This window comes from Miniopterus natalensis, chromosome 10, assembly GCF_054644295.1.
Source record: "Miniopterus natalensis isolate mMinNat1 chromosome 10, mMinNat1.hap1, whole genome shotgun sequence".
Classification (NCBI taxonomy): Eukaryota; Metazoa; Chordata; class Mammalia; order Chiroptera; family Miniopteridae; genus Miniopterus; species Miniopterus natalensis.
This window is the reverse complement of record NC_142090.1, coordinates 30,369,665-30,397,560: the sequence shown is the minus strand read 5'-3', so window position 1 is coordinate 30,397,560 and position 27,896 is coordinate 30,369,665. Positions and strand designations below refer to the sequence as shown.

General features: G+C 34.6%; 1 protein-coding gene and 1 pseudogene across 1 annotated transcript in view; one reads left to right on the top strand and one right to left on the bottom strand.

The window, feature by feature from the left end:
• Positions 1–27,896, top strand: part of FOXP2 (forkhead box P2) — a 643,835-nt gene that overhangs the window by 293,540 nt on the left and 322,399 nt on the right. The window lies entirely within an intron of this gene.
• On the bottom strand, positions 14,590–17,070 carry LOC148092228 (cysteine and glycine-rich protein 2 pseudogene; annotated as a pseudogene).

Here is a 27,896-nt window from a genome sequence, read left to right as displayed (position 1 = left end):
TATTATTTTGTCATCAGAAGCAGCTCCCTCCCCTTCTAGGATTTAGGGAAATAAAAGTAATGTCCACTCTCTCAAGACCATGCCAAGCTACTGGGAAACTGAGCTTCTAGCATGACCTCTGTGGGTCAACTCTGTGGAGTGAGCAAGTACCAGGTTAGTTTGCCATTCATAGGTGGTTCAGGTCTGGAATGAGATCAAACTTGACTTTCCCTTTGATTTACCCATCCCATGGGGAGGCTGGAGCTACTTTGGGCTTTTAGGCTTGGGGCTTGTTCTATAAAGGTACCAGAATATTCAGTAACCACATGTGCAGGGTTTACCTTTGTCCTGGAGAAACAGAAATAATTCATTTTTTAAATAATATACTTATGTCAGAAATAAGTACAATAATTTCTGTAAAGGTTTTTCCTTTTTTATGTCTCAGATGAGATTGTTTTGGAATGTAATGAAGACTGTATTTCAGTGGACTGAAACATGTCACAGATCTAATTCTTATCTGTGACAAGTCATTTAGATTGGTTTTAAGAAATCACTAACCTTTGATCTGATATGTCAGCTGGAAGACAAATTAGACTTTTTGAGTCTATATGCAACAAATGTTATACCCAATTGAAGTAGCTGTGGAAAGGGTCATTAGTATTGCTCAAAACCTACAGGAAAGTTGCAACAGTACCCTTAAAAAATGCCCTTTTATACTCGATTCTCCAGCTGTCCTGAATTCACTGCTTCTCTTGTTTGGCTATTAACTTTTCAACATGGATAATCATTTTGGTTACATTTTGGTAATTTATATGCCAGATTTAAAACTCTATTTTCCATAGTGGCTGCACCAATTTACATTCCCACCAGCAGTGCACAAGGGTTCCCTTTTCCCCATATCCTTACCAATGTTTATTATTTTTGTATTTTTGATAATAGCCATTCTAACAGATGGGAGGTGCTATCTTATTGTGGCACTTGTGATTTGCATTTCTTTGATTATTAATGATGTTGAACATGTTTTCATGCACCTGTTGTCCATTTGTATATCTTCTTTTTGTGTGTGTCTAAATTTTTTTAACTTTATTTTATTGTTGATATTATTACAGATGCCCTCATTCCCTCCCTCCCTTGTCTCCTTCCACCTAGCCCTCACCCCCTCTTCCCTCTGACCATTAACACACTGTTGTCTGGGTTATGCATATATGTTCTTTGGCTAATCTTTTCACTATCTTTCATCCAGTCCTCCCCTTCTCCCTCCCCTCTGACAGTTGCCAATCTGTATCTCTTCTTTGAAAAAATGTCTACTCACCTCAGGCTCATTTTTTAATTGATTTTTTTGTTTTTGTTTGTTTTGCTTTGTTTGCTATTGATATGAATTCTTTGTATAGTATATTTTGGATATTAACTTATCAGATATATGATTTGCAACATTTTCTTCTGTTCATTCGGTTGCCGTTTCATTCTGTTGATGGTTTCCTTTGCTATGCAGAAGACTTTTTAGCTTGATGTAGTACCAATTGTTTATTATTTGTCTTTCTTTCTTTTGCTTTTGGTGTCAGATTGAAAAAATCATCACCCAGACCTATGTTGGGGAGATTACCCTTGTGGTTTTTTTTTCTAGGAGTTTTATGGTTTCAGGTATTACATTCAAATCTGTAAGCTATTTTGGGTTAATTTTTTAGTATGGTGTAAAATAGTCCAATTTCATTCTTTTGCATGTAGCAATCCAGTTTTCCCAACATTATTGAAGATATTGTCCTTTTCTCACTGTAAACTTGGCTTCTTTTTCATAAATTAATTGATCACACATTGTGAGTTTATTTCTGGGCTCTCTATTCTGTTCCAGTGAACTATGTATGTGTCTGTTTTTATGCCAGTGCCATCCTCTTTAGATTACTGTAGCTTTGCAATTTAGTTTGAAATTATAGAGTATGATGCCTCTAGCTTTGTTCTTCATTCTCAAGATTGCTCAGGCTATTCAGGGTATTTGTTGTTCCACACAAATTTAAGGTTGTTTTATTTTTATGAAAAATACCATTGTGATTTTGATAGTGATACACTGAATTTGTATATTTTCATTCTGTTGATGGCTTTGGGTAGTGTGTACATTTTTTTAACAATATTAGTTTTTTCCAATCCATGAGTACAAAATATCAGATCATTTATCTGTTCATCTTCAGTTTCTTTCATTAATGATTGTAGTTTTTAATATACAGGTCTTTTACCTCTTTGGTTAAATTTATTCCTAGGTATTTTATTCTCTTTTATGCAATTACAAATGGGATTTTTTAAACTTGTGTTTCTTATAGTTCATTTTAAGTGTAAAAAAAAAAAATGCAACAGATTTTTGCATATTGAATTTGTATTCTGAAACTTTACTTAATTTGTTTATTAGTTCTAACAGTTTTGGATGAAGTCTTTGGGATTTTTTACATATAACATCAAGTCATCTGCAAATAGTGACAGCTATACTTCTTCATTTTCAATTTGGATGTCTTCTATTTCTTTTTCTTCCTTAATTGTTCTGGCTAGGATTAATGTCTTTGAATGAGAAAAACATAGGAGACTTGATTATCAAATTTAAAGACAATATAAAAGGGGTAGGTGTGGTTAATATAACCCTTATTCAAATAGGTCTCAATGGTATAATAGTCCAAAGCAAAGTAAAACTTAATAGGGATTCTTTCTTTAAGTAAGTTTACTTACTAAGCACCTTGTATATGTAAAGTACTTGGCTTGTTGTTAAAGAGGCAAAGATGAATAAGCCATGTCTCTGTTTCAGAAGTGTAGAAGAGAAGACATTTAACAAACAATTGCAATTAAATATAAGCCCCCCTATGCTATAAACATGTACAAGTCTTACAAAAGTTCAGAGTTGTGAATAAATAATGATTGAGTTGAAACTATTAGGTATAGGTTTTTGGATGGTTTACAAAATAATAGACATGCTAAGTTTATATTATGAGGGAAAAATGTGTCAATGGAATAATATGAGTGCCTTAAAATATAAATGCATTAATGTTAAGTGTTTAAACAAATTAAATATGCATTGTTGGTTCTGGTTCTGAGCTCACCTTTCAAATGGATGTGTTAAAAATGAAAGAAGATAAATACAGGATGTAGTTCCAAGAGGTGATGGCAAGTAAATTAATTATCTTTAGTATTAATGAGGAAAAAGCATAACAATTGAGTAAATCATGGCTATCCAATTTTTGCCATAATTTTTAAAATTTGTATTCTTACTTGATATTTGTTAACTTTGTTTTTATTGTTGACACTATTACAGACATCCTCCTTTCTCCTACCTTTGCTTGCACCCACACAGCCCCTGCACCCACTTCTCTCTGGCTATCACCACACCATTGTCAATGTCTATGGGTTATGCATATATGTTCTCTGGCTAATCCCTTCACTTTCTTTCATCCAGTCTGCCATCCTTCCTCCCCTCTGACAGCTGTCAGTCTGTTCTATGTATCCATGCCTGTTTCTATTTTGTTCATCAGTTTATTTTGTTTATTAGATCCCACATATAAGTGAGATCATATGGTATATATCTGTCTCAGACTGGCTTATTTCACTTAGCATAATAATCTCCAGGTCCACCCATGCTATCACAAAAGGTAAGATTTCCATCTTTTTTATAGTTGTGTAATATTCCATTATGTAAATATACCACAGCTCTTTTATCCACTCATCTGCTGATGAGAACTTGGATTTATTTTACATTTTGGCTATTGTAAATAAAACTGCTATGAACATAGAGGTGCATATATACTTCTGAACTGGTGTTTCAGTCTTCTTAAGATATATACCTAGAAGTGGAATCACTGGGTCAAAAGGCAGTTTCATTTTTAATTTTTTGAGGAAAATCCATACTGTCTTTCACAGTGGCCATACCAATCTGCATCCCCACCAATGGTGCACTAAGGTGTCCTTTTCTCTACATCCTGACCAGCACTTGCTGTTTGTTGATTTATTCATGGTAGCCATTTTAGCAGGTGTGAAGTGATATCTCATTATGGTTTTAATTTGCATCTCTTGGATGGCTAGTGATGTTGAGCATTTTTTAAAAATCTATTGGCCATTTGTATGTCCTTTTTACAGAAGTGTCTATTCGGGTCCTTTGCCCATTTTTTGATTGGATCGTTTTCTTCCAGGCATTGAATTGTATAAACTAATTATATATTTTGGAAATTAACCCCTTATCAGATATATCATTGACAAATGTGCTCTCCCATATCGTGTAATCCATTTTCATTTTGTTGGTGGTTTCTTTTGCTGTGCAAAAACTTTTTAGTTTCATGTAGTCCATTTGTTTATTTTTTTTCCTTTGTTTCCCTTGCCCTAGGAGACATATTGGCAAAAATATTGCTACCAGAGATGTCTGAGATTTTACTACCTATGTTTTCATCTAGGATTTTTATGGTTTCACTACTTACATTTAAGTCTTTTGTTCATTTGAGTTTATTCTTGTGTGTAGTGTAAGTTGGTGGCCTGGTTTAATTTTTTGCATGTACCTGTTTAATTTTCCCAACACCATTAATTGAAAAGACTGTCTTTACTCCATTGTATGCTCTTGCCTCCTTTGTCAGATATTAATTGACCAAAAAAGGTGTGGGTTGATACTTGGGGGTTTCTCTTCTTTTCCATTTATCTATATGCTTGTTCTTATTTCAGTACCAGGCTGTTTTGATTAAAATACTTTGTAATATTGTTTGATATTATGTATTGTGATAATTCCCACTTTGTTCTTCTTTCTCAAGATTTCTGAGGATATTCATCGTCTTTTTTTACTTACATATAGATTTTTGGTATATTTGTTCTAGATCTGTGAGATATGGCATTGATATTTTAACAGGAATTGCATTGAATCTAAAGATTGTGTTGGGGTGTATGGACATTTTAATGATGTTAATTCTTCCTATTCATGAACATGGTATATACTTCCACTTATTTGTATATTCCTCAATTTCTATCTTTAATGTTCTATAGTTTTCTGAGTATAAATCTTTTACCTCCTTGGTTAAATTTATTCCTAGGTAGCATATTCTTTTGTTGCAATAGTAAACAGAATTGTTTTCTCAGTTTCTCCTTCTGATAGGTCATTATTGGTGTATAAAAATGACACCAATTTCTGAATACTAATTTTGTATCCTGCTACTTTGCCAAATTCATTTATTGGATCTAGTAGGTTTCTGGTGGAGTCTTTATGGTTTTCTATGTACAATATCAGGTCATCTGTGAATAATGACTGGTTTACTTCCTCCTTTGCACTTTGGATGCCTTTTATTTATTCTTCTTGTCTGATTGCTGTGGCTAGAACTTCCAGTACTATGTTGAATAAGAGTGGTGAAAGCAGAGATCCCTGTCTTGTTCCTGATCTTAAGGAAAAGACTTTTAGTTTTTCCCATTTAGTATGATGTTCACTATGGGTTTGTCATATATGGCCTTCATTACATTGAAGTGTGTTTCCTCTGTTCCCCCTTTGCTGAGAGTCTTTATCATAAATGTGTGCTAGATTTTACTGAATGCTTTTTCTGCCTCAATTGATATGATCATTTGGCTTTTATTCATTTTTTATGTGGTGTGTCAGGTTTATCAATTACAAATATACCAACCTTGCATCTCCAGAATAAAAACCTTTTGATCATGGTGTAGGATCCTTTTAATATATTGCTGGATCTGTTTTGCTAATAATTTTGTTAAAGATTTTGGCATCTATATTCATCAGGGATATTGGCCTGTAATTTTCTTTATAGTGTATTTATCTGGTTTTGGAATTATGATAATGCTGGCCTGGTGAAATGAGCCTGGGAATTTTCCCTCTTGAATTTTGTGGAATAGTTTGAAAAGGATAGGTGTTAGTTCTTTGAATGCTTGGTAAATTTCACCCGTATAGCCATCCAGTCCAGGACTTTTATTTGTTGGGTGGTTTTTGATTACTGCTTCAATTTCACTAGTAGTAATCTGCCTATTCAGATTCTCTGAGTCTTCCTGATTCAGTTTTGGAAAACTGTATATTTCTAGGAATTTATCCATTTCTTCTAAATTGTCCAATTTGTTTGCATATAGTTGTCCTTAATTCTTACTTGATATTTTTAAAAAGTAATATGTTACATTAAAAATGTTATAATAATATCATAAGACATCTTATAGGTAGAAGTTGCCTTCTTCATATCTCTTTCTTTATACTAATATATGTGTATTTTTATGACTATGTTTCAAAAGTAAAATTTATACCAGCAATAAGATAAATGAACCAAATTTTGATTGCTAAGTATTAGATTCATTATTCCATTCTGTAAGGGATACTTACTTATATGTCTTCATTCATTTTCAATTAAAATATTTTATTAGAAGTTTTTAATTCAAGTCTTTCCTTTTAAAAGGAATTTTAATTTAAAGTTGACCTTTACCCAAATGAATTATAATCAGTTGCATTACCCATAGGTACTTAATATCTTTTTGAAGCTTGTTCTCCCCTTCAACTTTATAGTAGTTTCATTGTAATGATGCCTCTGTTGAATTTCATGAAATTTGTTTCTCATAACAAATTTGTTTGAGAAAATTTTATTTGAGAAAACAAAAATTACATTTCTTTTAAGGATATATTGAAAAATTTTGCTAGTGTTTCTGCCCTCACAAGGCATACATTAATTTTAATCACTGACCAGTTACCTCACTTGGCTACCCATGTTTTAAATGAAGTAGAGGTCATGGGTTTCATCCCAGTGCAAGCCAGTAACTATCTCTTTGTTATGTGGCACATCCTTCACATTAGCCAACTGTTTGGCAAATGTGCATAACTGGTGACAAGGAGAACTGGGTGAGATTATATAGATAGATTGATGCAAATTTATCACCATAGCTAAGAAAATAACCCTGAGCAACTGCCTCTGTAATGTACAAGACATGGTTGTTTATATTCATTTGAATTGGAGATATATAGTTTGTCATTACTCTTACAGAAAAATCTCACTTTTCTAAAAATACTTCCCTGCTTTAAAATTTATTGGGTTAAAATTTCATAACTATACATTCCAAATATTTCGCATTTTGTATTCATCCATTTTATTTCTTTTACAAGTATAATTCCATTGTTTTATAAGACATTTTGGATTTGCAACAGTCTTGTTTAATTTGTAAAGCTATGGGCAAACATTGCATGAGCATTGATTATTTTGATGAAAATAAATCAGTCTGTGCTAATATTAATTGTGAAAAAAATGTTAAAGGAAACACATAATCTTTGGCTAGTGCCATTCAGACATCTCTTCCTCTGCATTTATTAATATAATTTGGGTATAATTATAAATTTAGTATTGTCTTGTTATTTGGAAGTCTGTGTGCCTAACCAGCACAAATTAAATTACGCCATTCACTACTTTCAAAAAAGGCACTTAATAAAGTTGAGTAAGCTTTCAAACTTAGTTTATTTCAGCATATACTTAGCATATAATAATTACTCCTATCTAATCATGCTGTATCGTAATTATTTAGAACATAGATAGGATTCACTTTTAATTTTTTCTATCCACAAGTTCTCATAAAAAACAGCATTATGTGTATTTAAAATTGCAACATAAGAAACCTAATCTAACTTTTAAATGCAGTATCTATTTTATTTGGTCATCTTAGACATTTCATAAGAGGCAATCTTGGCATAACTGTGTGAATTCTTTTTTTTTAATGGTGGAATTAACTTTATAGAGCAAAAATTGATTATTTTAGCCTAATTAATCAGCATATATCAAAACCTTCATATTATAACAAGTAGATTATAAAATGTACACAGTAAATTCCTTTCAGACTCAAAAATGGCCCTTTTAAACTTATTCAGAGTTCTTACTCTAATACAAAGTGTAAAATGTAAATGTTAAAACTGAGTACCACTATTGGTGATCAGAAAGTCTGAGAGCCATGGCATATATAATTATCTGACTTTTCAGACACTAAAACTCTGTGGTTTTCATTGTATGATTTTTTACATTGAAATTACTTCATTGTTTAAAGAAGATTAATTTTTTTAGATATATAAAAGACCATTTTCATACAGCTAGGTTCTGACAATAGCCCTTTACAGAGAGTTTAAGTTTTTTCAATCTAATATTTAAAATAAGCTATAGCATAGTACAATTGATAGAAGCAGTCATGTATATTTATTTTTAATGCAGTTTCAAATTTTCCCTATAGAAAATACTTAGTACTTCCCATACCTGATTATTGATTTATTTATTTATTTATTTATTTATTTATTTATTTATTGACAATGGAAATTTTCTTTTATTTAAATGTCTGTGTTTTTATTGGCATATCTGCCAATAAAATTATACACATAAATACTATAATGCATAAAAGGAAATCAGTAATAGATTAATACCTTTTAATTATAATGTCTTTCTGGGCTCAAAGATTTAAAAAATGTATATTTACATAGTAGTATGTTATAATAATGACTAAAACACATTTTAAAAAAAACTAAAAAGAAATTTCAATTTTAAAGATATTAATATTCAATAAAAGTATTTTGCATTAATTAAAATTTACACTTACTAAACAAAAATATTACACTTCAGATTTTACATTCTGATTTATTTACTTTTTCATTTTTTCTTTTATTATTCAAAATATTATAGATGTTACCTTTTTTCCCCATTAACCTCTTCCACCTTGCACCCACTCCACTTCTTAGGCCTTCACTATACTTTTGTCTGTGCCCATGGGTTATGCATATATGCATATAAATTCTTTGGTTAATCTCTCCCAACGCACCTACCCACCCCCACCTTCCGTCTGGGATTCGTCAGTCTAATTCATGCTTCTATGTCACTGAATCTATTTTGTTCATCAGTTTATTATGTTCTTTAGATTCCACATGTAAGTGAGATCATGTGGTAGTTGTCTTTCTCTGTTTGGCTTATTTCACTTAGCAAAATATCTCCAGGTCCATCCATATTGTCCCAAAGGGTATGAGATCCTTCTTCTTTATAGCTGTATAGTATTCCATAGTGTAAATGTCCCACAGCTTTTTTTATACACTCATCTACTGATGGGCATTTGGGCTGTTTCCAGAGCTTAGCTACTGTAAATTGTGCTGCTATGAACATAGGGGTGCATATATTATTTCTGATTAGTGTTTCAGGACTCTTACGATATATTCCTAGAAGTAGGATCACTGGGTCAAAAGGCAGTTCCATTTTCAATTTTTTGAGGAACCTCCATACTGTTTTCCATAGTGGCTGCACCAGTCTGCATTCCCATCAGCAGTGTACTAGGGTTCCCCTTTCTCCACATCCTCGCCAGCACAAGTCGTTTGTTGTTTAACAAACGACTTGTGCTGGCGAGGATGATGGTAGCCATTCTTACGTGTGTGAAGTGAAATCCCATTGTGGTTTTAATTTGCATCTCTCTGATGATTAACAATGTTGAGCATTTTTTTCATATGTCTATTGTCCATCTGTATGTCCTTTTTGGAGAAGTGTCTATTCAGGTCCTTTGCCCATTTTTTAATTGGATTGTTTGTCTTTTGTTGAGTTGTATGAGTTCGTTGTACACTTTGGAAATTAGCCCCTCCTCAGATACATCCTTGGCAAATATGTTCTCCCATATAGTGAGATTCCTTTGTATTTCAAGGCTGATTTATTTTGCTGTGCAGAAGCTTTTCAGTTTGAAGTAGTCGCATTTGTTTATTTTTCTTTTATTTCTCTTGCCCTAGATGTACCGGTGGAAATTCCACTACATGGGATGTCTGTGACTTCACTGCCTATGTTTTCTTCCAGATTTTTATGGTTTCAGGACTTACATTTAAGTATTTTATCCATTTTGAATTTATTCTTGTACCCATACTTGATTTAAAAAAACAAACCACAGTTCTATATTTACATTCTGTGGTTATTTGATGTACTATACAAAAGAGAGTGAGATAGAGAGAGATTGATTTAATTCTTGAGGGTTGTTTTTTGTTTGTTTGTTTGTTCATTTGTTTTGTTTAGTTGTGGAAAATTAAGAACCTGCCACTCATTCTTTTTTTTTTTTTTTTTTTTTTTTTAATATATCTTTATTGATTTCAGAGAGAGGAAAAGAGAGGGAGAGAGAGAGATAGAAACATCAATGATGAGAGAGTCATTGATTGAGCCCGAAACCTGGGATGTGTCCTGACCGGGAATGGAACCCCGATCGCCTGGATCCCAGGTCAATGCTCAACCCCTGAGCCAAGCCTGGCCGGGCATTTTTCCAAAATTTCTTATATGAATTTTAGGAATTTTGCAATTATTACTATGAATTCCGTCATAGTGCAGACCCATAGACAGTGCAATCACTTAAAAATCTAATTACTTTCACCTATTTAAATAAGTGAACTTCATGCTGGGAAATATGTGCAAACTACAACAAGAAGTAGTTGAACTCCTGTTCAAGGAAGATTTTCCAGGTGTCTGTTTTTGCCCTTTAAGGTGTTTATGTCCTTTTTGAATCTATATAGATTTGGTCTATAGCCAGTTTTATGACTAAATGACTATAGATAGAAGATACTAAACAGCAATAAGACTTGGTAATAGCTGTTTGAGATTTATTTCAAAAGCTCTATGTCTAATCTCATTAGACTACCTATGAGTACAAATGTTATTTTTCAGTTGTGTGTTATAATCACAGTAAATGATAGATAATCATTAATGTACTAAAAAGGCACATTTTGCTATTATTTTTATTTTATAATGCATTGTTAGTTCACCTAAACCTGAAAATATATATTTGTTTTCTTTTTTGTTCATTTGCTTTATTTTTCTTTTAATAATGCATATAGATAGATATATATAAGTATTGACATAGATAGATTTAAAGAGAAGATGAATTCTACTAGTTTTAAACAAATTAAAAAAAAAAAAAAAGAGAGACTAATTCCCCAATAATCCTGCAAGACATCTGAATCACAGTCTATTGTTTGGGAAGGTGACTGGAATATGTGTTATGAAATTCCTCAGCAGCAACAGTTATACATTTCAGTTGATAGAGTTTTAAGCTGTGACATCCTTACTTTCTTTTCCTGGCAACAATTATTTCATCATTAAATGAAGATAATGGTAATTTTGTTTTGTCTTAGATGCCATTTATAAGATATGTTATACATATTATTACCTCTTATTCCTATTAGATTATTTTTTAGTAAAATTAGATTTTAGTTGATTCAGGGGAATTATACTACTGCCTTTAAAGCATTATTAGCATTTTGTTAAGATTAGATATTAAGGAATTCAAATGACCAAGTCGGTTAATAAAACAGGGCAACAAATTCCACTTAACTATTTTGATTTTTTCTCTCTCTTTTAATATGTAGAGAGTGCACTTTGTGCACAGGCTAAATTACATTACATGTGTGTGCTTGTGTGAGTCTTCCATATCATATCTAAACAAACAGTTTTAGGTAATAGGATTTATAACTGTAATTCAGAAATTTTAAACTGTTATGCTTTTGGAAGCTAAGCAAAGCACAAAAAATGAATAATATATGCTCTTGCCAATAAATTAAGAAATGATGAAAACAGACAGATTACAGGCCCATTCTAAAAGGTATTGAAATTTAATTGTTTTTAACTATCCTATGTATTGTCATTATCAAGGAAAACCCTTCAGCTGACTCAATTTGCTCTTCCAGACACTTGTGTGAGACTTCTAAACATCCCAGCTCTTTGAAATATATACTCAGCCAGAGATTCTCTATGGTGACCCCTCCAATCTGATGTCCTGGCTTCCAGGAATGTAGCAGGATGTGTCAATATAAGTATTAGTAGGTTATTGAATGTTTCAATCTGATTAATAAAGCTATTAACTAGAAAACAAACAAATAGAATCTTAAAATTAGTGCTTTAGAACACACACAGTTACATCCATGCATCATCATAGATGTTTACATTGTTGAAATCTGCTGAGCCCCAAGTCCAAAAGTTTCTATCCCTACTTCAGAATGCCTATCTACTATTCACTGATTCTCACTGATGCACTAACAATACTTTGAAATTGTGTCAATTAATATAATTAATGAATTAGTAATAATATAATTTCATTGCTCTCCATCCAGCATTTCCCTTCAAAAATTACAGAACATCACCTTCTTCTACTGAGACAAGTATTTCTCTAGGAAGGGTGACTTAACACCCACTGTAATACAATTGTCATTTATATAAATATGCACATTATGTAAGTAAAATTTTATACATAACTAATAAAAATTAAATTTTTTTTGCTTTGGCTGTGTACGTTGAAAAATATCTAGTTTTCTTAAAAATTAAACATCACACTGAAATTAGTGAAATAGACACATTTGTTTGGGCCTAAGGGAAAATACTATTCCAGTTTTATAAGTGTTAATAAAACAGCTGTCTGATTTCGAAAGCTGAAGAACATGCTAATTATTTTCTTTAATTTTTAATTATTATTTTTAATTGCAATGATACACTAACTAGGCTGAAGTGACTTATGAAACCTATTTTATTTAAAGTATAAATTTCTCTTTTTTTCTTTTTTGCTCAATTCCTCTATCTCTTCCAACCCAGTCCCCAGTGCCCCCAGCTCTGACAGCTGTCAGCCTGCTTTCTATCTATGAGGCTGTCTCCATTTTGCTTGTTAGTTCATTCTGTTCATTAGATTCCACATATGAATGAAATCATATGGTACTTGTCTTTCTCTGACTGGCTTATTTCACTTAGCATAATGCTCTTCAGATCTATCCATTCTGTCACAACCGGTAAGATTTCTTCCTTTTTACAGCTGAGTAGTTTTCCATTTGTATACCACCAAATTTATCCACTCATCTACTGATGGAAACATGGACTGCTTCCCAATCTTGCCTGTTGTAAATAATGCTGCCATGAACATAGAGATGCATATATTCTTTTGAATCACTGTTTCAGGTCTCTTCAGATAAATTCCCAGAAATTGGATCTCTGGGTCATAAGGCAGTTTCATTTTTAATTTTTTGAGGTAACTCCATACTGTTTTCCTTTGTGGTTGTACCAGTCTGCATTCCCACCATCAATGCATGAGGGTTTCCTTTTCTCCACATCCTTGCCAACCCTCTTGTTCGTTGATTTATTGAGTATCGACATTCTGGCAGGTGTGAGGTGATATCTCATTGTGGTTTTAATTTGTATTTCTCTGATGATTAGTGATGTTGAGCATCTTTTCATAATGTCTCTATGTATTGTTTGGAGAAGTGTCTATTCATGTCCTTTACTCATTTTTTAAATGGATTTTTTTGTTTTAGTGTTAAGTTGTATAAGTTCCTTATGAATTTTGGATATTAACCCCTTATCAGATGTATTGGTGAATCTATTCTCCCATTCAGTGTGTTTTCTTTACATTTTGTTGATGGTTTCTTTTGCTGTGCAAAAACTTGTTAGTTTGACGTAGTCCCTTTTTTTTCCCCTTTTGATTCCTTTGTCTGAGGATAAATACCAGAAAAAATATTGCTATGAAAAATGTCTGAGATTTTACTGCCTATGTTTTCTTCTAGGATTTATATGGTTTCAAGTTTAACTTTTAAATCTTTAATCTAGTTGGTCTGAAAGTGTGGGTTATTGTTAAGATGGTTAATATTAAATTTTTAATCCATTTTTAGTTTGTTCTTATGTATGGTGTAAGGTATTGGTATAGTTTCATTTTTTTGCACATATCTGTCCAATTTTCCCAACACCATTTATTGAATAGACTATCTTTACCCCATTATATGTTTTTGCCTCCTTTGTCAAATATTAATTGACTATAAAGACATGGGTTTATTTCTGGGCTTTCTATTTTATTCCATTGATCTATAGGTCTGTTTTTATGCTAGCACCATGTTATTTTTCTTACAATGGCCTTGTAGTATAGTTTGATATCAGGTAGCATGATTTCTTCAACTTTCTGTTTCTTTCTGAAGATTGCAGTTGTTATTCAGGGGTTTCTGGTTCCATATAAAATTTTGGAATATGTGTTCTAAGTCTGTGATGTACCACATTGTTTTTCTGATATGAATTGCACTGAATCTATAGATTGCTTTGAGTAGTATGGACAATTTAATGATATCCATTCTTATTATCCATGAATATGGTATATGCTTCTACCTATTTGTACTTTCTTCAGTTTCTTTCTTCAGTGTCTTATAAATTTTTGAATACAGGTCTTTTACATTTTTGGTTAAATTTATTCCTAGGCATTTTATTCATATTGAAGCAACTGTGAATTAGATTGTTTTCTAAGTTTCCCTCTCTCTTATAGCTCATTATTGGTGTATAAAAATGCCACCAGTTTCTGAATAATAATTTTGTATCTAGCTATTTTGCTGAATTTATTTATTAGATCTAGTAGTCTCTGGTGGAGCTTTAGGGTTTCTTTCTTTTAATATGAAAGCTGAAGTTCTATTAAAAATTTAAAAGAAATGATTCTTGAATATGCTGATGAATAAGGTGAAAGAGTACAGTACTCTCTTCCTACTAGTCAGCCAGCTTACCCAAGTACAAGGCAATATATAGTACATAGTGCTGCTAGAATTTCATCATAGTTTAGTGTTAGATTATCTGTGCCTAGATTATGTAGTGAGTGTCAGTGTGTGATTTCAGTTCTGGATTTACACCTTTACTGAGCATAAACAAGGGATCTTGCTCCTTGGCCATAGCCAGGTCCCTTGGGCCCAAAGTTCTTTGCATAGCAATATTTACAATAGTTTTCACCTCCTTCCTCAGTCAAAGTTGTTGATTCAAGACTATTTCCACACTTGGTACACTGGGAACTATTTTTGTGCCAGGGATTTCCTGCTCCCTTGTTGTAGGCATGCAAGTTTGAACATTTTCCAACTTGATGGCCAACCTCTTGCCCTGGTTCATGTGGAGAGTGCCAGCACCCTGGATGTAATAATATTCTTTTGGCCCATACTTCTTTCCATAGCAAGATTTGCAGTAGAATTTTTCATCATGAATTGTCACCATTGTGCTATCTATATTTTTCTTGCAAACCTTGTACAGAAAGCAGCAGTGGTGGAAGCTTCTCCCATAACACTGCACCAATTCCACATCATACTAGCTTTTCCCACAGACTCCATACTGGTTTCCACCTTCCCAGACAGGTATTTTGGATTGGAAGCAGGACCAAGTTTTGCAGGCAGGTCTAGCAAAGTGGTGTCAGAGGGAGCATGTAGGAACTCCAGGATCATGTTCGAATAATGACAGTTTTACTTCTTGCCTTCCAATTTGGATGCCTTTAATTTCTTATTCTTGTCTGATTGCTGTGGCTAGGACTTCCAGTACTATGTTGAATAAGAGTACCATTCTCTTGTGGCTTTTAAGATTCTCTCTTTGTCATTAACCTTTCCCATTTTAATTATGATGCGATTTGCTGTAGGCCTCTTTGGGTCCATCTTGTTTGGGACCCTCTGGCCATGTGTGTCTTTTTTTCTCTCACCAGGTTAGAACATTTTTTCTTCTTTATTTCTTCAAATAGGTTCTTAATCCCTTGCTCTCTCTCTTCTTCTTCTGCCACCCCTATGATGCAAATGTTATTACACTTCATATTGTCCCAAAGTTCCCTTAAACTAAGCCCATTTTTTAAAATTTTTTTTCTTTTTGCTGCTCTATCGGGAGTTTTTTTCTATCTTTTCTTCCAAATCACTGATTTGATCCTCTGCTTCATCCAGTCTACTGTTTATTCATTCTACTGTTTTCTTCATCTCAGTTATTGTATTCTTCATTTCTGACTAGTCCTTTTTTATGGTTTCTATGCCCTTCTTCATTCTGTTAAGAATCTTTAGAACCATTACTTTGAATTCTATATCTGATAAATATCTTTCCTCCATTTTATTAGCTCTTTTTCTAGAGACTTCTTCAGTTCTTTCATTTGGAGCTTTTTTTTTTTGCCTCATTTTAGATTCATCTTTTTTAAAATCTTTATTGTTGGTAGTATTACAAATGTGCCCTTCTTTTTTTCCCCCCTTTCTGGATCCTGCCCTACCCCAGGACTTCACCACCTTATTGTCTGTGTCCATGGGTAATGCATGCATGCATATGTTCTTTGATTAATTTATTCCCACCCCACCACCACTCTTCCCCCTGACATTTGTCAGTCTATTATGTTCATCAGTTTATTTAGTTCTATTAGATTCCTTGTTCATTTATTTTTATTTTTAGATTCAATTGTTGATTGTTATGTATTTATTGCCATTTTATTGTTCATATTTTTTATCTTTTCTCCTCCTCCTCCTCCTCCTCCTCCTCCTCCTCCTTTTTCTTCTTCTTCTTCTTCTTCTTCTTCTTCTTCTTCTTCTTCTTCTTCTTCTTCTTCTTCTTCTTCTTCTTCTTCTTCTTCTTCTTCTTCCTTCTTCTTCAAGAAGACCTTTTAACATTTCATGTAGTACTGGTCTACTGGTGCTGAACTCCTTTAGCTTCTTCTTATCTCTAAAGCACTTTACCTGACCTTCAATTCTAAATAACAGCTTTGCTTGGTAGAGTAATCTTGGTTGAAAGTCCTTGCTTTTCATCACTTTGAATATTTCTTGTCACTCCCTCTGGCCTGCAAAGTTTCTGTTGAGAAATCAGCTCACAGTTGTATGGGTGCTCCCTTGTAGGTAACTAACTGATTTTCTCTCGCTGCTTTTAAGATTCTTTGTCTTTAACCTTTGCATTTAATTATGATGAGTCTCTGTGTAGACCTCTTTGGGTTCATCTTGTTTGGGACTCTCTTTGCTTCCTGGACTTGTATTCTATTTTTTCACCAGGTAGGAAGATTTCTGTCATTTATTTTCCAAATAGGTTTTCAACTTCTTGCTCCCTCTCTTCTCCTCCTGGTATCACCATGATGCAATGTTGGTACACTTGAAGTTGTCCCAGCTGCTCTTTACATTATCCTCATACTTTTGGATTCTTTTTTCTCTTCTGATTGGGTGTTTTTTGCTTCCTTGTATTCCAAATCACTGATTTGATTCTCAGCATCCTTTATTTTACTGTTGATTCCCTGTAAATTATTCTTCAATTCAGTTAGCATATTCTCGATGTCTGACTGGGCCTTTTTTATGTTGTTGATGTTCCCACTAAGTTCCTTGAAGGTCTCATTAAGTTTCTGGGGCATCCTTATAACCATTGTTTTGAACTCTGTATATGGTAGTTTGCTTGCTTCCAAATCATTTAGTTCTTTTTCTGGATATTTCTTCTGTTCTTTCATTTGCAGCATGTTTCTTTGTCTCTGTGTTTTACCTGTTTCACTGTGTTTATTTCTATGTATTAGGTAGAGCTGTTATGTCCCCTAGAATTGGTAGAATGGTCTTGTGTAGTAGGTGTCCTGTAAGACCCAGTGGATCGGCCTCCCCAGTTACCTGAGCTGGACCCTCTAGGTGCTCCCCAGTGTGGGCTGTGTGCACTGTCTTATTGATCTGAGACTTGTTTGCTATTGGTGTCACTGGGAGGGATTGACCCCCATATCAATAAGATAAGCTGTGACTACAAATGAAGAGCTGCTGTGCAGGAAATGCTTCTATGGAGCAGGACTTGCTTCACTGGGGTGCTGGTGCTAACCAAGTCTGCCCCTTGAATGTGTCTCTCATGGATGTGTTAGGGTTGTAATCTGGCATGGTCTGAAACACCACTGGATGCACTGGCTCTGGGGCCTCCTGGAAGGATCAAAGTCAGCTACTGCCTGTGACCTGCCTGGGGTCACAGGGCACAAGCTAGAGAGTGATCTGTGGATGGCTGCTACTTGTGTTGGTCTTGGAGATGCCCAGGAAAAGCCAAGCTGTGAACCAAGGTAGGCTGCTGCTAGAGCTGTGCCTGGGACCATTTAGCAAGAGGAAGGAGGCATGCTGAGGCCAGCTGCTGCTTGTTTGAGAGATTTAGAAAAGTTTGAAGCCAGAGCAAGGCAGGCCATTCATATGGAAAAACTACTGCAAACAGCTTGGTTTAGCTAAAAATTGGGTCTCAGAGAATCACCATGGTGGGGTAAGCAGTATGGGCCAAGTTGATGGAGACTCAGATATGGGGACTGCCTTTGAACACTGTGGCAGGGAGGTATCAGCAAAGTAACAGTGACCTCTGTTGACACTTTTGTCTGGGAGAAAACTGCCCCCCAGCTCTTTCCCTGATGTCAGACAATTTAGTTCCTCCCCATATATCCCTGGATCCTTTCAAGCTGCCGTCTCAGTGCTGGAGCTCAGAGGGAGTAAGTCCGAGTAAGTCCATGCATGGGCCCTTTGAGAGGAACTGCCTTGCTCTCCAGCAGCTTTGGTGTCACTCAGGCACAATCCCTACTGGTTTTTATAGTCCAAAGTTAGGGGACTTCTCTTCCCAGCCCTGGAACCCTGGGCTTAAGTGCCTGCTGGGGGGCTGTGTCTCCTTGCTCCTCATTAGGGGGCCACTGCAGCCAAGATATCCCTCCCAATTATAAAAAAGACACATTTGATTTTTGGACCAGCCTGTTCCATGCCTCCACCCTTCCTGGTAGTCTCAGTATAGTGTATTCTTTAATTCTACAGTTGTAAGACTCTGTTCAGCAGATTTCAGGCTGTTTTGAATGATGGTTGTTCTGTAGTTGTAATTTTATGTGGTTCTGCAGGAGGCAAGTATTGCATTTGCCTAGGCTACCATCTTGGCTGTCCTTGGATGCATCTTTGTGTTTGTTTCTATGTATTACATAGATCTGCTATGACTTTCAGTCTCTGTGGAGTGGCCTTATGTGGTCAGTGTCCTGTTGGGACCAGTGGTGCATTCTCCTGATCATCTTGGGCTAGGTGCTACAAAAATGTTCCTTTTGTGGGTTATTTGGGCCCTTCTGTTGTGAGTCTTGAATGCAATTGGGTCATTGGTTTGTGGGATTTGCCCTCAGGCTGGCTGAATCTGAGGCTCAACCCCTACCACAGCATGCAAGCTGCTGTACAGGTGCTGACCACATGAAGCAAAATTTGCCTCATCAGGATTTTGTATATACCAAGATCTCCCTTTGGAGATGCCACTTGTGAAGCATATTGGATCTTGCTCTGATGTTGTCTGAAGCTGGACTCTGGATGCATTGGTTTTGGACCTCTTGGGAGTCACTCTGGTGCAGGCCATATAAGACAATGCCTATGACTAGCCCTTGGCAACTTGTTTGGAGCAGTTTCTATGTAGCCTCTTCTAGAAGTTCTTGGTTATAAGACTTCTCTTCATCTACTCTTCATCTACTCTTCTTTGGTTATTCACGATGATTGTTCAATAATTTAGTTGTAATTCCAGTTTGATCCTGGTAGGAAGTTAGTATAGCTTCCATTTACTTCAGTGCCTTCTTTGATCTCCTCATGGATATTTTTTAAAAATCAGTATAAATTTCTAATTGAACTAAATTATATACATTGGATAGTATTTCATGGCATATAGATTTTGATAACAAAATTGAGTACAACATGGAAAATGCAAACTGGTGAACCTATTTTAAAAACTATTGACTAATATATGCCTTTATTTTTAAAACTAAACAAATATCTCCATACTTAAAATTCATTATTTAATTGAGAGTGCCATTTTGAGAATATAGATAATTTTATTTATTATTTATTTATTTATAAATATATCTTTATTGATTTCAGAGAGAGGAAAGGAGAGGGGGAGAGAGAGGCAGAAACATCAATGATGAGAGAGTCATTGATCGGCTGCCTCCTGCATGCCCCCAACTGGGGATCAAGCCCGCAACCTGGGCATGTGCCCTGACCGGGAATCGAATCCTGACCGCCTGGATCCTAGGTCAATGCTCAACTGCTGATCCATGCCCGGCCAGGCTAGATAATTTTAGATAGTTTATAATCACTGTGAAGAATAGCATCACAATTTTAATAATATATAGGCCCAGTTTTGAAATCCATTCTTATCAAAGTCAGAGTCCTAACCATGGCTCTTATCCTGAAGAAGGGCAGAACAGTGGGTGTAAAATTCCTTCTACCATTTTAAGAAAACTTTAGTCTCTAAGGGTATTCATAAGGAGTCCTGAGCAGATTTGTCAGCAGGTCCAACCTCATGGCTAGTAAACAGGAACATACATAGCATCAACAGTTGTCTGGGTAGCACTGTGCCAAAATAAATTATGTACCAATAAACAGAACTCTGAAGTTGTGGTTTAAAAGATTGCTCTAATAAATGTTTCAGTTATCTATTGCTATGTATCAAACCTTCCCGAAACTTAGTAGCATAAATAACAACAATCATTTATTTTGCTTACACATTACAGTTTTGGCAGGGTTCAGCTGGAAAGCTAGTCTCTACTTGAGGTAGCTTTAGTAGGGGCAGCTAAATTGAACATGTAGGATCAAGCCACTTAAAATAGCTCACTCCAAGGCTGGCAAGTTGGTTCTGGCTGCTGGCTTGGAATTCAGCCAGGGCTGTCAACTGAGTGCTTTAGTTCCTTTTAATGTGGTTTGCTTGGGCTTCCTCACAGCTTGACAACAAGTGGAAACTAAAAAGCTATGATCTAGCCTCAGAAGTGCAAGAACATTACTTCTGTCATAATCTATTTGTCTAGCAAGTCAATAAGGCCAGTCTATTTTTAAGAGGAGGAGAACTATATTGTATCTCACAAAGGGAGGGGAAGCCAAAAATGTTACCATATTTAACCTACCAGAGCAAAGAATGGTGGGGGGAGGCAAATTGTGCTCCTTTCCCAGATGGAGGGGTTATTCATATGCCAAGAGTCTTGCGCAATCTACCTGAAGCAGGTTTCCTGATTGTAAATGACACCACATCTACCACCAACCTCTAACACATAGATAGCATGTACTATGGCCAGGCAATATATTAAATGTTTGATAAGCATTTTTAAAATTACATTCTCGTAACAGTTCTTTTAGGTGGATGATGATATTATGTGAGGCACATAGAGGTTAAGTTACTTGTACAAGATTCATAATTAGTTGGTGGTAAATCTGAGGTTCAAATGCAGACTGTCTCATGCCACATTTCATACTCTTAAGCACTATACAGTATAATCTCATATGAAATCATTCATCCCTGTCCTTCCTTTGATAAGCAGGCAATCAAAATGCTACTTAATCTGGCACACTTAAGAGGCATTTATGAAATTACTTAATTGAGTATAGCTGTTTGATAACTAAGAGTTTCTTTTTAAAAAATCACCTTGTACTAGAGACCTAGAAATGCTATAAACGTGGAGTTCTGTGTTGAGAAAGGGCACAGCTGACAAGTAGAAACCCAATCCACCATGTTCCAGGGACCTAGAGGAGTTGTGGTACCTGGTGGGGGCGCTGATCAAGGATGTTGGTCAGCAGCTGAGTCACTGAGAAGTGATAAGGTTGAAGTCAGGAAAGCATTAACAAGAGTCAGGTCTGAAAGCTACAAGAGAAAAAGAAATCATTTTCTCCCCAACCTCTGCAACACTCGTTATTCCAACAGTTGTGAGGTGATATCTTGTAGTTTTGATTTGCATTTCCTTAATAGCTAGTGAAGTCCTTCACTCAGTGCTGATGGCAATATAAACTGGTACAGCCACTATGGAAAACAGTATGATGGTTCCTCAAAAAATTAAGAATAGAGTTACAATATAACCCAGCAATCCTTCTTCTAGATATCTACCCAAAAAACTTGAAAACATTTATTTGCAAAGATATATGCACTTCTATGTCCAAACCAAAGAATCATTACTGAAGTTAGAATTTCCATTCTATTGACTTTGTAAACTTCAACTATTCTTGACCCTTCAACTAAATTCTTGACTCTTGTGAAGCAACCTGCACCCATCTAAGACTTCTAACCTGATGCTTATCAGGTCTGGAAATCTGTTGTTGTTAAGCCCCTCAGATACTTCAATTTGCCTATGGACTGAATATTTCTGCTGCACTGAAAGCTGAAACTGTTTCTACCAGCACCTTCTTCTTTTTAGCCCTCTGCTCAGAATAAGCTGGTTTGGTTTGGGCACTGCTAAAAAAAGATACATGGAGGGTTTAATAAATGGCCAAATGCTTCATGTAATGTATTTATCTATAATGACTGTTATAATGGCCAAAAATTACCAATAACTTATTTTAATAGTTACTATATTATATCAAAAGCTTATCGAATTGTTTTTCCTCAGGTGATTCTAATATATAGAAATTTTACATCCTTTTGTTTAAACCCCTATCAGCTGATTTCCAAGGCATTGTACAATGTATTAAATTTTATTGTATTTATTATATATTAATTTTATTACAATTAATTGCTTCTATTCTGTATGTATACACCACTTATTAATTGTCTTTATGTTTGTCCAAAAATCATATTCTCTCTGCACATTTATATTAAAAATGCAAAAGTGTGTCCCAATGGAAAACATTTTGGCTTGAAATTGTTAGTTTCTTACACATAAAAATACATTATGAGAGTAAATAAAAGTGTTTAATGCTCTGATTAAACCCAATTACACTAATTTTTTTAATGATATCGAGTTGTACATGTTCAAAATTAAAAATATTGGAAGAGATGAAATTGTCTTTTCTGTTGCTGCTTGCTTTGTGCTTTATAAATTTGATTACGTTTTGTCAGTCAGATGGTTTTTTTCTACTGTTAACTTTTTTTTTTATTACCTTGTACCTTTCCTAGTATGTGAATTTATTGACCCTTCAGATGTATTCTCATTAGGTGTACTTGTAGGGTTCATTAAGGTGTCCTTAGACAGATAGAGATCACACAGGTATGCAATGTCCAATCTTTCCCTGGAGTGAAGGAGCTGTGCCCCAATGGCTTTAGGGGCATTCACTTGTCATGCTGTTGGCTTTTGGCCAACAGAGATGAACAAAGTAGTAGAGTGTACCTGTGTTGGCCCTGTTCTTAGTTTCATTTATGTAATCGATGTTTGGTGGCTTCATTATGAATCATTAGCCTATCAACTTGGTGTCTGAGCCTGGCAAAGTGCAGCTTGTTGTCAGGCCTTAGCAATTTACCATAACATATAAAGCAAAAAAACCTGGAAATTCTAACTGGACTGATAACAAAATCAAGATAGTAGCACAGGAGTTCCAAATTCAGTAACTCTTAGAGTTCCTTTGTGTTTGAAATAGTTAATAAGAAGTTTGGGTTTTTGTTAGACTGTTTTCCTATAATACAAAATATATCTGTTTTATAAATAACAATACTTTATTTGGTTCTTTTAAATATTTCTAAGTTCCTTTGCATTCATTAATTTCATTTTCTTTGCTTTATGCCTAATTAAAGTACATATTTGTTGGTACTTATGAACAAAGGTAATTTTATCTTAAATATAACAGATTTTTAAGCCAAAGAAATTAAATATTTGGAGATAGTTTTGATTTTAATGAAATTATTTACTGTGAATTAACTGTCTTACATTTATTGAGAAGAATTATAGGTTATTTTATAGTCAATCTGAAATACAAGCTTGAAATTTTCTATTCTAGAGTTGTTCTTATAAAGTGTTATCAGTTGTTTATGATGCAAAACAAAAGAGTGTTAAATATACATATTCTTATTCACTTAGTACTTCTAATTTAAGGTAGATAATACAGACAGGGATAATATTGTAACATTTACTACCTTAAAAATTATAAAAATAAATAAGAATTATTTTAAGAAGTAAAAGAAATATATCCAGATAAATTATATTTGTTGTTAAAGACATACACTTTTAGAAGTGGAAAAATAAACCCCAGCACAACCTGTGGAAAAATGCCAACCATGACAGAGTGGCTTTTGACAACAAACAAACAACTCCAAAGGGAATTCTCTCAAATTTCACCTCACTTCCTCAGAAAAACATAAAGTTGGCAACCTAGTGCTGTTTCCAGTTTTCTTTTCTTCTTTCTGTTTTTGTTTGTTTTGTTTGTTTTAGAAAATTATAAGTTGTTGAATTCACAGTGCTGTTACATGCTAATCAAAGTATACACTCATTTGTTTTTGAGACACATTTTAGATTTGGCAACACCTAGGTCAGTGATATAACTTTATTTTCATTTGACATTTCACAATCTTTAACAGAATAGTCCAGAAAAAATAGTTATACATAGCCTATAGTACTTTTGTATGCAAGGTAAATTTTGATAACAAAAACAGTGTTAATATTTTCAGTACAAACAATTTATAAATTTAAGGTGATAGCTTATTTATTCAAGTGTAATATGTTACACATAGTTCTGATTAAAATAAAAATAAAATAATAAAAATATTAATATAGTCTCCTGGAGTTTGTTGTAATATGTGAGATTTAATGCAATGACGATTTTCTAAGTGTTCATTGTTTGTATTTCTAAAGTGAATCAAGAAAGTACATTAACATTTGTTTGATATTCACAATGGGCAAAATGGTCAACTTAAGAGTCTGTGAAGGAACCAAAACATGCGATAAGGTTTGTGCTTTGAAGAAGCTTATAATTTAATAAGAAGGGAAAAGGCGTACATAGTGCTTCTATCAAGTAAAATTAAGGGATTCCAGTGGTCGTTCTTGGCAACACCTAGGCAAAAAATATTATTGTTTATTACTTTGACTTATAATCATTTGTGTACTTTTTTATCTCTCTTACCACATTGTAACTTCTTGGTTGGAGGATTGTGCTTTATCCTTATTTGTAATTTCCTCTAGCACCTGAGGATATTCATCAGGCAGTGAGTAGCTCATAAAAAGCTTTGTAATGAACAATATGTAAAACATTAATAATACAAAACTATGTATCTGACCTGTCAAATTCATGGAACTGGTAAGTGCTATAGAAGTTCACTGGAATTGGGTTGCTTAGGAGAGTTTCCACATAGGAGGAAGTAGTTGAATGAAAATATGAAAAAGGAAATGTGGAAAAGGAGGACATTTCAGGCAGGTAGAAGAACATGTAAGGCAGTTATAAAGTAGAAATGCAGAAAAGCTATATTTTAAGCTTTAGTGCAATAATTTTCAACCTATGTGCCACAAAAAATTTTAAAGATGCAATACCTGACTATTTAGTCAGGGGCATTGACCTCTTTTCCCTTAGATTGTCAAATAAAAAAATGACAACAAACACAGTGATAGCCATCCAGTGTGAATTAATCAAATTATACCTTTTTTTATCATATTAGCCAAAAAGATAATGTATTTTTTGATGTGCCACAGAATTCTAGTAATTAGTTTATGTGTGCCATGGATGAAAAAAGTAAATTGCTGCTTTAGTGGGTACCTTCAACTTCTTGGAATGATATCATTTTTGTAGAAAAATATTGATAAAGGTTTGAAGAAAATAGAGCATAAGTCTCCCCATCAGTCAGATAAGAGGTTTATGTCAGTTTATATAATATGATTAATAAACATCAAAACAATCTTTATCTTCTGATAAAGGATATTTCATTATTTGTTTGGAACAAAATATTTTCCATGAATAAATGTGTCTCTTACTTTCTTATCTCTTTTTCCCTTCCATGATGTATAATTGTGTGGTTTAGAGCTTGGGTTCTGGAGCTAGCTTGCCTTGCTTCAAATCTTCTTTCAGACACTTTTCTGTGAGAACTTGGTTGTTGCTATAGTAGCTAGAATATAGGCTCCACTCATGTACCAGAGATACAAAATGACAGTGACCGATTACTACATAGAAGTTTCTTTTCATAACAGTCCAGCCTATGTAGAGGTTTTTATAGTCATGTTGCTTCCTGAAAAAATTGCCTCAAAACTTTGGAGCTTAAAAATAAACTGTTTACTCGAGGGTCAGGAATTTGGGCAGCGCTTAGTGAGGAAGGCTCATCTCTGCTTCACATCATGTCAGCTGGACTGACTCCAGTGGGTCTCCAACATCCAAAATGTCCTAAGTCACAGGTCTAGTGGCTTTGTGCTGACTGCAACTGCAACCACTTGATTCTCCTGCATGTGACCTCTCTCTCTTTGTATGGTCTCTTAATATTTGGTAGTCTAGCATAAGCTTTTTGACATAGATATTGGTTCCAAGAGGCTGAAAACAGAGGCTACAAGGCTTCTTAAGGTCTAGGTCTGAAAGTCACAGTGTCCTTTCTGCTGCATTCTACCAGTTAAAGCAAGTCATAAAGGGAGGTAAAATTCCTCTTGAAGATAGAGATGGCAAAGTTTTATTGCAAAAGGACTTGCAGAATGGGAAGAATTACTTGGCCATCACTGGAAATAATCTGTCAGAATGGATTTGTTCTATGAGGTCTTCATGGTTCACACTACTTTTCATGTTACTCTGCCTTCTCTAAAATGTTGCTCTCCTTTGTGTGATCCAAGATGATTCATTCCAGCCAAAAGGAAAGGAAAGGAATGAAAGGGGAAGATAGATACTTTCTTCTTTTTAATAGCACAGCCAATGTTCAGATTCTAGTTACAAGGCCTACCTGGTTAAAAGCCTGAAAGGAAATAAAATCTTTGTTTTGGATCACCACAAAAACCACCTGATAATTGAGGATTCTATTTCCAAAAGAGAAAACTGCAGAATAGATACTGCAATTTATAATCTCTGTGACAATTATGTAACCTCTTTGACTCTCTGTTTTTTTGTGAGTAAAATGGGGATAATAACTGAACTTATTTTCAGCACAGATGCTAGGCACTTATTAAGCTCCTAATAATTATTGTTTTTGTATTATTGCTAAGGTATTGTTATTATTGTTTTTGCAGGAACCACATTTGAGGTATTTTTAAGATGACGTGGTTAATATTTAAATGAGTGATAGAGGGTGACATTACTTTGGGATTTCTAGCTACTAATAAGATATGGAATTCAAAGTGAATTGAAAAAACAAATACAGTATTAGAAAAATTGAGTTTGAGATACCTTCAAAACATCCAGGAAGAAAAAGTATTAAAGAGTCAGTTGAAAATATTTGTCTGGACTAAAGATGAAAGGCCAAAGTGAGAAATAAAAAAATGCCAGATATTGGCATCTCCTACTTAGAAGAGGAATATGTTCATCCTGGGGAGTAAGTAGAAAACAGATTCAAGAGAAAGGTGAAAAGGGTGATTGGTTTCTCCAACTAGCCTTGAAAAGTTCATTCTAGCCATTGTGAATTAGGAGCATATGAAAACACTGACATAATGAGGTGAACTAGTTGGCATTACTTCTGTTGGAAATATGAGGCCAGCCCAGCCGGGCGTGGCTCAGTGGTTGAGTGTCGACCTAGGATCCCGGCTATCTGGGTTCGATTCCTGGTCAGGGCACATGCCCGGGTTGCGGGCTTGATCAATGACTCTCTCATCATTGATGTTTCTATCTCTCTCTCTCCCTCTCCTTTCTTCTCTCTCTGAAATCAATAAGACCTATTTAAAAAAAAAAAAGAAATATGAGGCCATATTTCCTACCAGATATACTAAAGGCATATCATATCTCCACAATACAACTGGTATGAGGATGTATACTTGACTTCTAACTAGACAGCGGGCTAAGGACTTCTGGAGCTCTGGGTTTCTAGACCTCTAACTAGATGGTGAGGGATGAGAGTCATGGGCCCCTTGGCTATTTCATAATCTCCTAGAAGCTTTCTTCACATCTAGTCTTGAACCCTTTTTGAAAAATTCTCCTCACTGAAGACTTACTGATTAGTTTAAAAAACAAAATGATACTGGCTTAAAATCATTTAAAGGCTACTCATTGCTCTGTGGATGAAGAAGAAAGCCCCTGCTTATCTCAGTGTTATTTACTTTCACATAAACCAGGTGGATTTCTCTAATCAATGATAGTGACATGTTCCTTTTGCCCTGTCCTTCCTAATGTTTAACATGCTCACTCCCCTCTCTCCCTTTACTTCAGTGTCTCCAACTCATCCTCGCAAGTTCATTGCAAAGCTCCTTTTCTCAAGATAATCTTCCCTGACCTCCCAAAGTCAGGCAGATCCTCTTGGTAGATGCTCCCATAGCATCTTTGCAGCATTCATCATAATTATGAATAAAGATTTGCTTGTACAAATAATTGATAACTCTTTTCTTCACTACAAGTAAAATTTAAGCTCCTCCACAGTAGGAAA